The sequence below is a fragment of the Globicephala melas genome, chromosome 6, assembly GCF_963455315.2.
Source record: "Globicephala melas chromosome 6, mGloMel1.2, whole genome shotgun sequence".
NCBI classification, from domain to species: Eukaryota; Metazoa; Chordata; class Mammalia; order Artiodactyla; family Delphinidae; genus Globicephala; species Globicephala melas.
Genome location: NC_083319.1, coordinates 5,960,085 through 5,976,754, shown reverse-complemented (window position 1 = coordinate 5,976,754; position 16,670 = coordinate 5,960,085). Strand labels below are relative to the sequence as shown.

General features: G+C 38.0%; 1 protein-coding gene and 1 pseudogene across 2 annotated transcripts in view; one reads left to right on the top strand and one right to left on the bottom strand.

The window, feature by feature from the left end:
- Window positions 1-16,670, top strand: part of ABL1 (ABL proto-oncogene 1, non-receptor tyrosine kinase) — a 133,255-nt gene that overhangs the window by 50,081 nt on the left and 66,504 nt on the right. The gene's annotated exons all lie outside the window — the stretch shown is intronic.
- LOC115842985 (S-adenosylmethionine decarboxylase proenzyme pseudogene) lies at window positions 10,221-11,243 on the bottom strand (annotated as a pseudogene).

The window sequence follows — 16,670 nt, the reverse complement described above, 5'->3', positions numbered from 1 at the left end:
GTTGAATATCAGAATAGATATAGCTGAAGAGAGAATTAATGAATTGGAAGATAAATCTGAAGAAGTAACACAGCTTGCAGTTTAAAGAGATAGAAAATATGATTGGTTAAGAGACAGGGTATATAGTGAGAAGATCCAACTTATGTTTAATTGGAGTTCCAAGAACATAAGAGGATGCTAGGGGGAATGGCAAAGAGGAAATATTGAAAGAGATAACTGGTGAGAATTTTTATAATTGATAAACAGCAGGCCATCCCTTGTCATTTGTGGAAGTTAGGGCATCAGTATAAATGGAGGCCCACAAACTATATGTCTAAATATTTAAAAGTTACAAGTGTAACAAATTACTAAATAAAATATGTTCTATACTCCTGCCTTGGTGAATATACCATAGTAACCTAGAAATTTAGAGTGTTTGAACTTCACAGAGTTTTGCACTGGCATGTAGCAGCACAGACTGAGCCAGACCCTGACCTATGGCCTGACCCTCTTCTCTTTCTTCCCTCAGCTTTTTTGTGCACTGTGAGGGGCCTCAAGCACACATGTATAGATGTTTCAGCCTGCCTATATAATCTCTGTTCACATTTCTCACAAACATGCCACTAGAGGACACCTCTGGCATGTTTAATCTGCCCCCCACACTGCTGGTGCATTCCACCTTCAGAGTAGACCTGGGAAGAGATCCATGTAAGCCCTGAATGTGGGCTTGGAGCTGATTAGGTAGGGAATTCCAGGGTCCTGGATACCTAGAATATGGTAGTTAGGCTCTTGGTGGGCACATCCCCTGAGCCTTCAGACCCCTTGCCTTGTGGGGAGAGCTGCAGTCTGTTAAATTGTGGAATTGAGGACGGGGTCCTCTCTTGTCGTAAGTTCTAAGTGTGGTAGAGAGATAAAAGTTCTCAGGTTCAGGAAACCCATCAAAGTCCAACACAGTCAAAAAGGAAAGGAAAAGAAGGAAAGAAACCCATGTCTAAATACATAGTGAACCTATAGAATATCAAAGACGGAAAAGACTCTTAAAATAGCTAGAGAGAAAAGACAGATCACCTACAAAGGATTAGAGTGACGGCTGGCTTTTCTACAGCAAGAGTAGAAGCCCTAAAACGGTAGAATAATATTTTCAAAGTAGGCAGAGAAAATAGCTATTAACCTAGAATTGTATAGCCATAAAACAGTCTTTCAAGAATGAGAATGAAATAAAGACATTTTCAGATAAATAAAAACAAAAAGAATTTACCACTGAGAACTCATCATGAAAGGACATTCTCAAGGATATATTTCAAGAAGGGAAATGACTCTAAGAAAGAAGGTTTAGAATTTAAGAAGTTAAATAGACCCAGAGATGTGGATTAACTTGCCTAAATATCCCAGTTGGTTTAGAACCAAGCCAGGACTTAAACCCCCAAATCATCTTTCTTCCATCCAGACAGAATGAAAGTAAGAAATGAAGTTGAAAATAGAATAGCATTTTCATCTAGGAAGTAGACCTAGGCTGCCTCGGGGTTCACTTCTGAGGTAAGCCCTACATTTGTGCGAGGACACACCATCACTTAGGTTGAGTCTTGACAGCCTCTGGGAATTCGCTCTGAGCTTCCCATTGCTAATGTGTCATTTTTCCTTTCTCCTGACACTGAGTTGGTTGGTCAAACTGAGAACTTTACATTCTGCCCTTCAAGAGGCCACATGGTAGCCTGAGGCCACAAGTAACCGAAAGCCTCTCCAGTGAGGTGACCCCTTTCATGTCACTGCTTGTCTCTTGATTTTCTTCTCTTTCCTTTCCAGTTTCCATCAGCTACCTCCTGCACCGACTGGTCCTTCAAGAACTTCTTCATCCTCCCAGCCCTCCACTTGTACCCCTTCTCTATAACAAACCAGTAACCATGTCAAATAAGATTTCTGATGTGGGGTCCTGGGAAGCACAAAGAGTGGAAGTATTGAATGGGGGAGGGTATAAGATGGGTTAAGGTGTGTGGAAAATGTTGAATAGGATATTTTAAGAGAAAAGTAACTATACTTCAATAAAACTTAAAAAAGGATATTTTAAAAAGAAATAGGATATTTTAAGAGATATTTCAAATAATACTGTACTGTCTACGTAGTTGTGCTTGCATTTTTAACTGGTGGTAGTCATAATAATGAGGATTTCCTGTCATTGAAATGTTCTTAAACCTTTCCGAGCATTGTTTATATTATCCTCTCCGTGCATTTTAGAAGTTTCAGACTGTTTCTTCTAAGAAACAGATCTGGTCCATACAAGCTGTGTTGTGAACTGCACATTTTGACTTGAGTTTTAGTACTGAGCTTTGCCTGCTTTTTAAAGAGTCAGGTAAACACAGCTAATGATGCAGTTTCAAACGTGAGCCACCATCATCCTGCAGGTGACCTTGGATCACGGTCCATCGCTATCTTGTTGAGTTTGGTGCTTCAAACAGCAAAGTTTGTGACTGCCCTTAGGTCATATATATTTTTTTACCTGCAAGCTTACATCCATAAAGTTAGCAGAATATATCATAGTCAAGTTCATCAACTAGCTGATTTATTTTGTTCATTTACTGAGCTTGGGAAGAATCTTTTTTTAAAGGCCAAGTTTAAGATACCTTAGAACATAAAAATATGTGTGTTTCCTGGCCCATTCTATCTTTTGAAGGCCAGATTTCATCAAAACAAATGAATCACTGTTTTTTCTTCCTTCATCATCCCCTAATTGGTTTCCAAAATAAAATGATTAATGGCTGCGTTTCTCAACTGCATTGTTTTGATTACAGTCCTACCGCCAGTACTGATGATACACTGGGAAACACTTTCAAAATGGATGATCTTCTTGACTGGGTCACATGACTTCCCGAAGGGTTCCCCTGATATGTTGCCACCAGGAAGTCTTCAAAGGGGCAAGCCGTTTCGTATGCTTTTGTTATAAGTTAAGGAAAATGATTTTAAATAATGAAACCTTGGTTATGATTCAGGCTCCATTTTTCTTCAGATCTGTTTTAGTTTTCAGATTGGAAAAAAAGTATGCATTTTAGAATTCCCTAAAGCATATTTTTAATTCCTGGAGTGTTTTTTTTTTTGTTTGTTTGTTTTTTAAATCATCAGTTTGTGTGAAAGCGTCATCAGTTGACCCACTGGCAGAATATGATTATTCCTGACTGTAGGCACCTCTCTCCTGGTACCCTCAAAAGAGCGACTCTCTTCACATTTCTTTAGCACTTTGTCCAATGTGTGATAAGGAAGCATAAAGCTAGTTCGACTAGCTAGAAGACCCAAGGGTTTCTTGTGAGCATCCACTTGTACTACAATTGGGCTTTTTGTTCATTGGTGAACTGCTCCTTGCCATGCTGTCTTATGTAGCTCGTTGGCCACTGAGTATTTCATTTATAGCAACAGGAAGGAATAATTACCCAGATATTATGAAGTGGGTGGTTTTAGAATTCCACTTCAGATGGCATCGACCCTTAATGCAGCTGGTTTCACTTAATACATTTTGTTTAAACAAACCCTGTTCCTGGAAGTGGTTTCGGAATAGTCTGTTCCTTGTAGCTGTTCCTTTGCTCTTATTTTTAAAAATGTTTTCCCAACGATATCATAAGCGCATGAGCCTGACAGATACAAAAATTTTGCTTAGGGCTTCCCTGGTGGTGCAGTGGTTGAGAGTCCACCTGCCGATGCAGGGGACACGGGTTCGTGCCCCGGTCCGGGAAGATCCCACATGCCGCGGAGCGGCTGGGCCCGTGCATCCAGAGCCTGTGCTCCACAACGGGAGAGACCATGACAGTGAGAGGCCCATGTAACACACACACACACACAAAAAAAAATTTGCTTAAAGTTATTGCACTTATGAATAGAGTTGTGTCCAGATATGATATATTATCGTATTCATAGCTTAAAGATTTAATTTGGTACCTTTATTTTGCATAACTGGCCACATTTTTTTGTTGTTTAGGTATATTTCTCTTTAAGGGACTCTGATGTCTAGAAATCACGACTGACTGACTAAATAGATAAATTAGAGAATAAGTGGTTTTCACTTTGTAAACATGAAAAATTCTTAACAAAAAGCCATGGCTGGGCTGATTAAGCAATCAGTATATTTTCAAGTGGGATATAAATTTCTAGTTTAGGTATGATACCACAATATTAAAAAAATTAAAAAAAACTGAATAGAAACAAAAAATAAGATACTGGTAGTTTCTACTCTGACTTTTACTTTATCAAAAGAATTTTAATGAGAGAATCTTTTAAAAACAGGAATTTATAAAACATATGCAAGTCATCAAGAATTTTTTATATAAACTTTCATTTTGTTGTATTCTCTCATAGGATTTATTCTTGTCTTTGGAGAACTTATTTTGATTTATAATTATACTTTAATTAATGTGATACTTTGTTCACTGCCCCTCCCCTCCTGGACTGTAAGCTCGCTTAGCACAGGAACATGCCTATCTTGTGCTTTTATTAAATCTCAGTACATATTCTATTACCTGGCACATAGTAGATGTTTAGTAGAAACTTATTGAGTGAATGAATGAATCAGTGAAATGCTTTTCACCTTTCTCTACTACTAGAATGCAGTATAATGATAACGATAGCAAACTTACATTACTCTTAACTATGTCAGACCCTGTTCTGAGTGCTTTATGTACTCCGTAAGTATTGGGTGGTCACTGCATACAAAGCATTCAACAACGTGATGGTTAACATTTAAATCTTGCTGCCAAAACCATTCTTATTTGTGTTTGACAGTTATTCCAGGCATTTTCCATATAGGAATATTTTGGTAATAAAAGAACACAGGATGTTCTTCCCGCTCCCAGGACTAGTGCGTTTGTGATTCCAGGTGCAAATCTCTGTTGCCAGGACCCATGGACCTGTTCTCAAAGTTCAAACACTACATCAAGAGATTAGGCCAGGTACCTTTTCATTTTTTCCCTTTTTTTCTCTCCTTTTCCCGCCCTTTGGTGTTCATCTCTTCAGCAGGTCAGAATTGATACAGCTTCCAGAAGCTTCCAGTAAACAAATGATTACCTTTTAATTCTTATTCTGATGAATACTTTTTGGTTGTAATTGTTTTTATTACAAAGGTAGTATTTACTCATTATTTTAAAATAAGTAAATGTCTCTTTCTCTTGATCACCCCCCTTAGGAGTAACCCCTGTTGTTTGTTGAATATTCATCAGACCTTTTTCTCCTGGCTTCTTGCATGTTTAAGAAGGTTGCATTTGAAAACACTGTATCCTACACCATATGTTAAAGTGGATGTTCTGCTTCTCAGAGTACAATTTAATTTACTTTGTAGATGTTATTAATGAAAGGCAGAGAAGACACTGGGCCCAACATTAAGTGTGGAACTTACAAAACGTATATTAATGACTGTTACTAAGTTATTGCTCGCAATGGAACCTGTAACATATTCCTGTTAAATTAATCTCAAATTGCTAAGTGTATTATTCCAATAATCAGAAAAGGTAGATAAGTAACAAGGAGCAGGAGACTTGTGCCCAAGTAAAAAATAAATGTGGATTTACAGCATCTAAGAATCTTTTGGCAAATCAAGAATGATCACCAATAGCAAACAGCTTTACTGGTCATCTGTCTGCTTGGCTTTGGTACACTGGTTTAGTACAATATTTGGTAGAACACTACTGACCAGAAAACATGGATGTCACATCTCTAGAAAGAAAAGCTATAGTAGTTCAATTCCCAATGTGTACCTTAGTTGTTTTTTGTTGTTGTTGTTGTTTTTATTTTTACTTTTCAAGTAAAAATAAGAATCTCTAAAAAAAACAAAAGAAAAAGAAAAGAAAAGAATAACCACCAAGCTCTTTCACACCACTTGAGAATAGTGGAAATGCAGAGGAGACGCGCCATGAGATTGCTTGGTATTTCCCAGCGTGCTTTTCCTATTTCTTGAAAATTGTACAGTACTTTGCCACGGTTTGTTACCTGGATGAAATGAGAAACCTGTGCCTTCAGTATTTCCTACCAGCCCTTTCTTGACTTTGTTCTCTGCCTCTTCCTATAATAACAATGAATTCTTTAAGAATAGCAGGGGGATAGAAGAAGCAAGGTGGTTAAACAAAAATTGTCTTTACACATACCAGCCCATTCTGTGAGGTACATGAGTTCAGAGCAACCTCCAAGGCCCCTCTTCCAGCCCCATGCTTCACCCTTAACAGTAATGTGAATGCAGCCAGGAGAGTCATAAAACTGTGGGTTTAAGGTGCCATAAGGAAAGGAGGCTTCAGTAACGCCAATGTTTGGAGCTGTGTTTGTCCTCCCAGAGGTGTTCGTACTGGTAAGCAGTGCTCCGTGGTGAGGGTGAGCTTTGCCTTTGTAAAGTGCATGACAGGTGATAGTGAAAGGGCCATGGGAAAGAATTACTGGGAGGGTTGCAGGTGCATTGGCTCAGGCAGATTGGTTGTACGAAGAGTACACAGGAAGGCTGAGGTTTGGGAGTTTATTCTCTTAAAAGTGATCCGTGTCTAATAACCCCTGGAAAATCTTCATTTACTTCCAAGGGGTACACATACTCCAGTCTGAGTCCTGATCTAGATTCTATCATGTATTAGCTGTGACCCTGGACAAATAACTTTAGTCTTATGGCCTCAGTAAGAAAGTCGATCATAATGCCACCTCCCTAAAGGGTTTGATGGGATTTCAGTGGGATATTGCATATAGAGTGCTTGATACAGTAAGTAAAAAGTTACGTGTCAACCATTATTGATATCGTGATGAGAAAATCTGTAACATAATGGTTTTTATAAGTGAAATATAGTTGAACTTTGTTAACATCAACTCCTCACAGACCTTCAGGGAAGCCTGTCAAGGAAGGAAATCTTAGTGAAGTAAATGGAGAACACTGAACAGCACCTTGACAGAGTCCTAGTCAGGCGAGGATATGTATAGAATATTAGGGCCTGGGTTGGGAGATTTTTTTTAAGTAATTAAAAAAAAATTAAGGTATTCTTTACATGTAATAAAGTCCACCCATTTTAAGTGTACGTTTTGATGAATTTTGGTGCGTAATCATGGAACCTCTGTCACAACTGAGATTATAAAACAGTTCCCTCGTTATAACAATTTTTTCTGTGCCCCTTTCCAGTTAATTCCCTTCTCCAACCACTGATTCCAGGCAACTATCCATCTGCCTTCTGTCTGTGTAATTTTGCCTTTTCAAGAAGTTCATGTAAGTGGAATAATACAAAAACCATAGACTTTTGTATTTGATTTCTTCCACATAGCATGACTTTTTGGTATTCATTCATGTTGTTGTATATACTGTCTCTTTTCTTTTCCTTGCTAAGTTTGTTTATCCATTTATCAGTGGATAACATATGAATTGCTTCCGTTGCTGGGGCTCTTATGAATACTGCTGCTATGAACAGTCCTGTACTTGTCGTTGTGTGGACATATGCTTTTATTTTTGCTGGAGAAATACCTAAGAATGGAATTTCTGGGTCATAGGACAAGTGTAAATATGGACCTACAGATGGACTCTATTCTGATTCTGTTGGTATGTGTCTGTTCTTCTACCAATGTCATACTATCCTGGTTACTGTAGCTGTATAATGTATCTTGAATTAAGGTGTCATCAGATTTTATTGTTCTTTTTCAAAATTGTTCAGCTATTCTAGGTCTTTGCCTGTCCTTATAAAGTTTAGAATTACCTTGTCAATTTCTTCAAAAAAGCCAGTGAAGATTTTGATTGAGATTGCATTGTCTATTATCCGTTTGGAGGGGATTGCCGTCTTAATATTGGCTTCATGAGGAATCAATATTCTACAATCCATGAGTATGTCTCTCAGTGTATTTAAGTATTTTATAATTTCCCTTTCCAATGTCTTAATAATTTTCAGTGTACAGGGCTTGCACATCTTTCATTAAGTATATAAATAGTATTGTTAAACGATATTGTAAATAGAATTGTCATTTAATCTTTCTAACTTTTTTTTTTCGCTAGACAATGAATTAAGCAAACCTTTATTGAAGCTTAAATTGTGGTACAGAAATACATTTCAACTGATTTAAGTCCAACACCACGAAGAGAGAAATTATGGCACCAAAATTTTCCCTCCTCTGTCATACACACTAGGATTAATTTAGATTACCATTCAATCTAGTTTTCATTTTTCTAGGCTTTGTTCCATACAAATTTGTGCCGTTTTTCAACATTAAATAGAAATCTTAAATCTGTTGGGGTGGGGGGAATCAGACCTCAAGCCAATAAATGTTCATCAAATCTACTGGGACACTGTTCAAGAAGAAAATCCACTTTGAGCATTGGTCCTCATAACAGCACCAAAACATTAGGTACTGCGTGCTAATTACAGAATCGGACTGATCCATTGATCGAAAGCTTCTTCAGTGAAGCTCTGAATCAACAACATGTTTAAAAGTCAAAAGTGTTCCAACCACTTGATTTCAAACCAAGTAGAATTTATGTTTAGAAACACTAAAAAAAAAAGTGTTTCATTTATAAATATGGAAGGAACAAAAACATCACTGCATCAATCCAGAAAGAATCAAAAACTGTTTGAGGACAAGAAGAAATACAAAATTGAGTCAACTTTGCTCTTTTCTCAGCTGCTTAGATGTCCATATTAGCAAATACAGCTAAAAGATGCCAAGTCTTTTAAGCCTGTATTTCTAGTCATTTCCCATTGACCATTTTGGAATTTTGTATGTTATGTTTTATGGATAGCATTCTGCTTCACTGTGTAGTATGTCTGAGTAATCTGAACAGTTCTCATTCATCACTTGATGTTACTCCACGGTGAAAGAAATACCAGTAAGAGGAACCGTCAGAACACTATCACATGCATCACAAAGTCACAGAACTTTTTAAGTCACAAGATGGCAAAGACATCGATTCTGCTTTGAACCAAAGTTTATGGCATTACCATTAATAGAAATTAGTGGAAAAGGCTGCATCATCTGAGCTGACTTGATTTGTTGAATCCAATACAACCTTTATCTTAAATCTCCTTGCTAACAAATTTAGTGATAATTCTTTTATACTACTACTTAGCAAGTTAATAAAGCCATGGTACTCATGAGAGGCTAATCTCATTTAACGGGGGGCACAGAATGGCATACGGTTTCCATACAGTTCTGCCAATATTCCCTAGTATCAATCTACACCTTCTTTGCTAATCAACACCAGCTTATTCCAAAAGAGCTCATAGTAACGAAAAATGCCAAACTCCCTTGACCTTAAAAGAAAATTAAGCCCAGAGTCCATCCCCCCCACCCCGTTCCCCCTCTGGGGTATAAGGTTAATGTAAACCCACAGTGTAACAGTGTATTGTTTTATGGCGGGGGTGTGGTTGGGAGGGAGAAACCATGGTGAGGAATGAATCAATTAAAGTCACACAAGTATAGGAAGCAGTGAGATAGTAATACACAAAATGTTTGTTTTTTTGTTTTTTGCGGTACGCGGGCCTCTCACTGTTGTGGCCTCTCCCATTGCGGAGCACAGGCTCCGGACGCGCAGGCTCAGCGGCCATGGCTCACGGGCCCAGCCGCTCCGCGGCATGTGGGATCTTCCCGGACCGGGGCACGAACCCGTGTCCCCTGCATCGGCAGGCGGACTCTCAACCACTGCCCCACCAGGGAAGCCCGTAATACACAAAATGGATAACTGCAGTCATTTTCTTAGAGGACTCGACTCGTGGAAAAAGAACTTTGATTGGTGCTGCAAAAACATCTGTATGAAGTAGAAATTGGTTTCAGTAACATTAGTAGACAGTATGTTCTAGTAAGTGGAGGTAACTGGATGCAAAATCCTGGTAGCAATTTAATAGAATAGTCCCAGATGTCTAGGCTGAGGCCAACGCCTAATGAGGATGAAAGCCTTGTCTGTGGGGAATTTTGGATGGTACCTGGAGAAATATTACACTGTACAGAAACCAAATTGAATTGTTTTCACAAGTGTAGTAAAGTTTCATATAGTAAAAGGTTTTTTCTACATGCACTTTAATTTCACAGCAAGAGTGGCATAGGATACCTAAACACAGAAGAGAGCATTCATGCAAGATATCTAACTCCTTGATATAATAGTGCCTATAATTCAAAATGATTACACTATCATTACATCTAGGGCTTTCTGCAACTACAAGGTGGTGGTTATGAAAAGCATGGCCCTTGGTATCAGTATCTAAAAAGCAGCCACCACCTTCTTCTATGTGTGTTCTCTTTTTGCGTTTTTTCTTCATTTTTCTTAATCAACTCTGCTGTTGTTGCTGCTTCTTAGCAAAACTGGGGGGAAAAAAGCAAAATTGTAGTCACTGAACATAGCGCTCTGTCAATCAAGACATTTAAAACCTTCAATCTTCTGGGGTGAAGAAAGCACTGTGCAACATTTAGAACTCTGATTTACAAACAGGGTGGTCACAAATTTTCCTGGCTTGAAGGCTTCCACAACTTTCCTGATCAGGTCATCATAGGAGGTCTGACTTAAGTTTGTTTCAAAGCTAACATAAGAAAATTGTGGTTCTGGAGTGATGTGAATAGTCCAATAAGTTCCGTCCGATTTCATTCCATTCATTGAATACGCACAAGGATTGAACAGTGTGGGATCAATGACAGAACCTGGTATCAGGTCACGAATTCCACTCTCATGAGTGACATCCTTTGCAGTAACACCATCTTTCATGCAGAACTGGTCCATAACTGCTGGGTCAAGCTCACTCATCAGAATTTCCAGGGTTTGATCTGGCTGATTGATTACCCGACTCTGGGAAACCCAAAGTATACAAGCACCAACAATCAGAATTCATGCCTCCCATGCAATATGCTGCTCCATTTGGGAAAATTGCGTTAAGAAACTCTATTTCTCCCTGGAAATTCCGGTGTGGGTACCCTTGGTGAGAAGACTTCATGAAATTCTTACAAGAATAAAAGAAGCTTTGAGTCAAACCCACTGTAATCCCTAGCAAGTTTCAACAGGGGAGCCAGTGCTTTCAGCAAGAGGGTAGTACCACATGTCTTCAAAATGAAACGTCTCTTGGAGACAAACATGCTACTCTCACTGAGTACATAAGCCTCCTGCTTGTCAGTTTTTGTCACACTTATGATTGAACACTGCACATCCTTCAAAAGTATGTCCCACTCAGATCTTGGGATGGTGCGAAGATCCCCAGATCCTTGGTTTGCGCCGGGTTGCTGCCTGGAGAACCAAACCTCCAGCAGCTTCTCGGTCCCTTCGAAAAAATGTGCAACTTCCATCACCATGAGACTAGCGAACAACCAACAACCACAGAAAATCAACTAAATTAAATCTCTTCTCCCGCCGCTGCTGCCGCAGCTGCGAATTTTTCCAGCTGTGTTAACTAAAGTTCAGGTCCCATTTTTGCTATAATTTTATATTAACTTTTTTTAAAGGGTTAATAAAATTTTCCCGGCTTTTTTTGTGTGTGTGTGTGAGCTAAAGTTGAACGTGAGTCTGTTGGAAATAGAGGCAGATACAGCTCAGTCCCTTGTAGTCCGCTGTTTCCGCGTTAGAGAGAGTAGAGCGAGCACTAGCTAATGTCGCCGGTCATACTGGGGAAGCCTCTAACTTTTTATTGCTAATGTATAGAAGTAAGAACGACTTTTGTATACTGAACTTGTATCCTGCAATATGCTAAATTCACTTATCAGTTCTAGTAGCTTTTTTGTGTGTTGCTTAGGGTTTTCTCCAAACACTCGGAGTTTTTTGTTGTTGTTTCTGTCTTTAGATCTTTTGTCTTTAGCTGAGCTGTTTTAAGTCTGTCCCACATATGAGTATGAGTAGTTCAAGGGTCAGTGAGAGATGAGTGTACAGAGTTTGGAGATCACCCGCCTCTGTCCCTTCTAAGATTACTCTGCACTCTTCAGCATTCGTAGTTTCCTGGCTTCACTTTTCTGATTCACCAAGTCAGAAATGCTGTGAGTTTCTCTATGCATGTTCCAACCCTCTCTGTATATGACATGTCATAGTATCCAAAGACAAGAAATTGTTGATTATAGGAACTTAAAAAAAAAAGGGGGGGAACTTCTTTTCAAAATGATTCTTGAGTAATGACAGAAAATTCAGATAGTTAACATAATATTTTGTTGATAAAAAGGAAAGGAATCTTTTATCTGGCAATGGAATAACTTGGTCACTTTACAGAAAGAAAACCCAAATTCTGATTTTACTTTTTTCTATCATTCATTTAAAATTTTGCAATAAAGATTTATAAGTCCCTTTCTTAATGTAAATTTATTAACATTGAGCCAAGATTTCCAGTATTTTTAAACACAATTCAATATTTTCTTCAAATTCACTATCTGTAGGCATTATAAATCTAGACAAACAGTTTATTTTCCTCAGACCCTTTACCTTTACCATTAATAGTTTATCATCAAATTTGTCTTCTGGTATCTTTTATCATTTATAAAACTTGGAATTAATTAATATACCTTCTTAGGTATGTGTTTATGAATAGATGACAAAATTTTTTTTTAATTTAATTTTTTATTTATTTATTTTTGGCTGCCTTGGGTCTGTTGCTGCACACAGGCTTTCTCTAGTTGAGACAAGCGGGGGCTACTCTTCATTGCAGTGTGCGGGCTTCTTATTGCGGTGGCTTCTCTTGTTGCAGAGCACAGGCTCTAAGTGCGTGGGCTTCAGTAGTTGTGGCATGTGGGCACAGTAGTTGTGGCTCCCGGGCTCTAGAGCACAGGCTCAGTAGTTGTGGCGCACAAGCTTAGTTGCTCTGCGGCATGTGGGATCTTCCTGGACCAGGGCTCAAACCCATGTCCCCTGCATTGGCAGGCGGATTCCCAACCACCGCGCCACCAGGGAAGTCCCATAGATGATAAAATTAAACCTCTTAACTAGTTGTAAAATTTAACTGATTATATCACATTAAATAAAACAATGCATAGATTATATTGGTTTACTGTCTTAATAAACTAATAATTTTCTTAATGAAAAAAACAGACAAACCACATTTATCTTATGTACCTATTCCTATTTCTCTGTAACCATTTATATTAGCCAACTTTAAAGTTAAAGTTTCTAGACACAAGAGAAAACTAGAAGACTGGAAACCAATAACTGTCTAGCAAATTTTTCTATGAGCATACATTTTATATCACTTTAACAAATTTTAAAGTGGCAAAATAAGCATGGATATATCATTTAGAGAAATTTACATATCCAGTTAATCAATTTATAGGTAATTTTTATATAAAAATAAGGAAAAAGGGTAATTTAAAACTATACGTGGTGCCCAATGTTTGGATCTTTTCCTTTAGTTAGAAATTATCCATATATCCAAAGATTATTAATTAACTAAATTTATCATTTGTTTAAGAGATTTTTTTTTTTTTTTCCCCCGTACGCGGGCCTCTCACTGTTGTGGCCTCTCCCGCTGCGGAGCACAGGCTCTGGACGCGCAGGCTCAGCGGCCATGGCTCACGGGCCTAGCTGCTCCGTGGCATGTGGGATCTTCCCAGACCGGGGCACGAACCCGTGTCCCCTGCATCGGCAGGCAGACTCCCAACCACTGCGCCACCAGGGAAGCCCTAAGAGATCTTTAAGTGGACTAAACATCTGGAAATTGAAACTTAGACCAACACATCAAATCTTTATGATTTAAAGCATTATAAGAATTCATGAGATTAAGTCATTTAAAAAAATATTTTATTATATAAGTTCTTCCAACTAAATTCAATTTTATTTTTTATAATTTTAAACAATTTGTGGAAACAGTGATAACTTACTGGATCCATAGAACTAATAAAGTGAATTTAGAAGGTTTAAACCATGAGAAATTAACCCCAAATCTTACATTGATTTAATTATTGCATTATTTTTATATCATGATAAAATCAGGAGGCATAGTTATTTTTAAGCTAATTTTATCTCACTCTTGTATATAGTCCAAAGAATCATCTAATTATCAGGAATATTACATAAATATTTTAATATAAATAAACCTCCTATGGTCATATATCCAAAAAGATTTTTAAGACTCTTGGATATACTAAGCCTAGGTATAGGAAACAAAACTATTACCCAAACCCACATTTAAACTTTTGGGTTATAATTTCAGCAAGGAAAAGTAAAAGCAAAAATAGTTTAATTTTTCTCTCTTTCTTATGGAAATTTTGGACTGTTAATCTGTACTAGTATTTCTTGAGTCTGAACATAAGGACAGAAAAACTATTTATAAATAGTTAATCTCCAGACTTTCCCAAGAAAAGAGAAAATATGGGAAAGGAAGGAAGAAAGAAGTGAGAGCAAGCTGACTGCAGATAGATACGAGTGGCTGATTATCTTCTCTGTGTAAGGAGAGGAGAAGACTTAGACAAGGCAAAACCCATTTTGACAGACCCACTCAAAACTACCAGAGCTAGGGCTTCCCTGGTGGCGCAGTGGTTGAGAGTCCGCCTGCCAATGCAGGGGATGCAGGTTCGTGCCCTGGTCCGGGAAGATCCCACATCCCACATGCCGCGGAGCGGCTAGGCCCATGAGCCATGGCCAAAAAAAAAAACTACCAGAGCTAAAGTCAGTACAGCTCATTTAAATAGTAATTCAGATTCTTGGCATCCTATTAAGTCATATCCTTTAAAAGCTGGCATTTAGTAAGTATGGTAGAAAAGAGGAGGTCTCCCAATTTAAAAAGGTGGTCTGTCTTTTAGATGGGCAAGACAGAGACTCTCCTCGTGAGGTTTCTTCCCTTTTTGTTCTGTGTTTAATGTGTCTCTTAAATGAAAAACCTTATTCATAACAAAATTTTCAAAATGGCAACTGCAATTTCAGATTGGTAAAATTACACCAGTTAGAGAGAGATACATATGCGTTCAAATATGAAGAGAGCAGGTATTTGGCCCAAAGGGCCAGGAAAAGAAGACCTCACAAGAATGGTGTCAGTAGGAATGGTGCTTATGCAATCTTGAGAAAGAAGACTAGAGCTAGAGGTATCACAGTCCCTGACTTCAGACTATACTACAAAGCTGCAATAATCAAAACAGTATGGTAGTGACACAAAAACAGACATATAGATCAGTAGAACAGAATAGAGAGCCCAGAAATAAACCCATGCACTTAAATGGTCAACTGATCTATGTCAAAGGAGGCAAAAATATATAATGGGGAAAAAGACAGTCTCTTCAATAAGTGGTGCTGGGAAAACTGGACAGCTACATATGAAGGAATAAAGTTAGAACATTTTCTTACACCATATACAAAAACTCAGATTAAAAGTAAGACCAGAAACCATAAAACTCCTAGAAGAAAGCATAGAACACTGACAGAAATTGTAACAATATATTTTTTATCTGTCCTAAGGCAAAGGAAGCAAAAGCAAACATAAATAAATGGGGCCTGATTAAACTTAAAAGCTTTTGCACAGCAAAGGAAACCATCGACAATATGAAAGGACAGCCTACAGAATGGGAAAAAATATCTGCAAATGTTATGAGTGATAAGGGGTTATTATCCAAAATATATAAATAGCTCATACAAGTCATTATCAAAAACATAAACAACCCAATTAAAATGGGCAGAAGTCCTGAACAGACATTTTTCCAAAGAAGACACAGAGATAACCAACAGACACATGAAAAGATGTTTAACATCACTAATCATCAGAGAAAGGCAAATCAAAACTACAGTGAGATATCACCTCACACCTGTCAGAATGGCTATCATCAAAAAAGACCACAAATAACAATTGTTGGCAAGGATGTAGAGAAAAGGGAACTCTTGTACACTGCCGGTGGGAATGTAAATTGGTGCAGCCCCTATGGAAAACAATATGGAGGTTCCTCAAAAAACTGAAAAAGAATTACCATATGATCCAGCAATTCCAGTCCTGGATATATATCCAAAGAAAACAAAAGCACTAACTTGAAAAGATACACACACCCCAATGTTCAAAACAGCATTATTTACAATAGCCAAGATATGGAAGCAACCTAAGTGTCCATCAACAGACAAATGGATAAAGAAGATGTGGGGTGTATGTGTGTGTATATGTGTATAATGGAATACTACTCAGCCATAAGAAAGAATGAAATTTTGCCATTTGCAGTGACATGGATGGACCTGGAGGGTATTATGCTTAGTGAAATGTCAGACTGGGGAAGATAGATACTGTATGTTGTCACTTATATGTGGAATCTAAGAAATAAAACGAATTAATATAACAACTGAAACAGACTTACAGATATAGAGAACAAACCAGTGGTTATCAGTGGGGAGAGGGAAGGCAGAAGGGATTAAGAGGTACAAACTACTATGTGTAAAATAAATAAGCTACAAGGATATATTTTACAGCACAGGGAATATAGCCAATATTTTATAATAGCTTTAAATGGAGTATAAGCTATAAAAAAATTTGAAACACTGTGTTATACACCTGAAACTAATATAATATTATAAATCACTATACCTCAATTTAAAAAAAAGAGAGAGAGACTGGTGCTTATGCAAACCTCATATCTCCAGAATCTGGTCAAAGGCCAGGGAGTCACCAAGTGGAGTTCCAATGAACTCCCCAACAATTGATGTCTATCACTACCCTTAGAAAACAGGGCTTGTGGAAATTCACTTTAACACCATTTGCTTAACGGTGGAATTAGGTTCTTAATTCAGCCAACCCAAGCAATCAATAATGAGCGACTGTATACAGGACTTGGCTGTAGGTATATACAAAGAT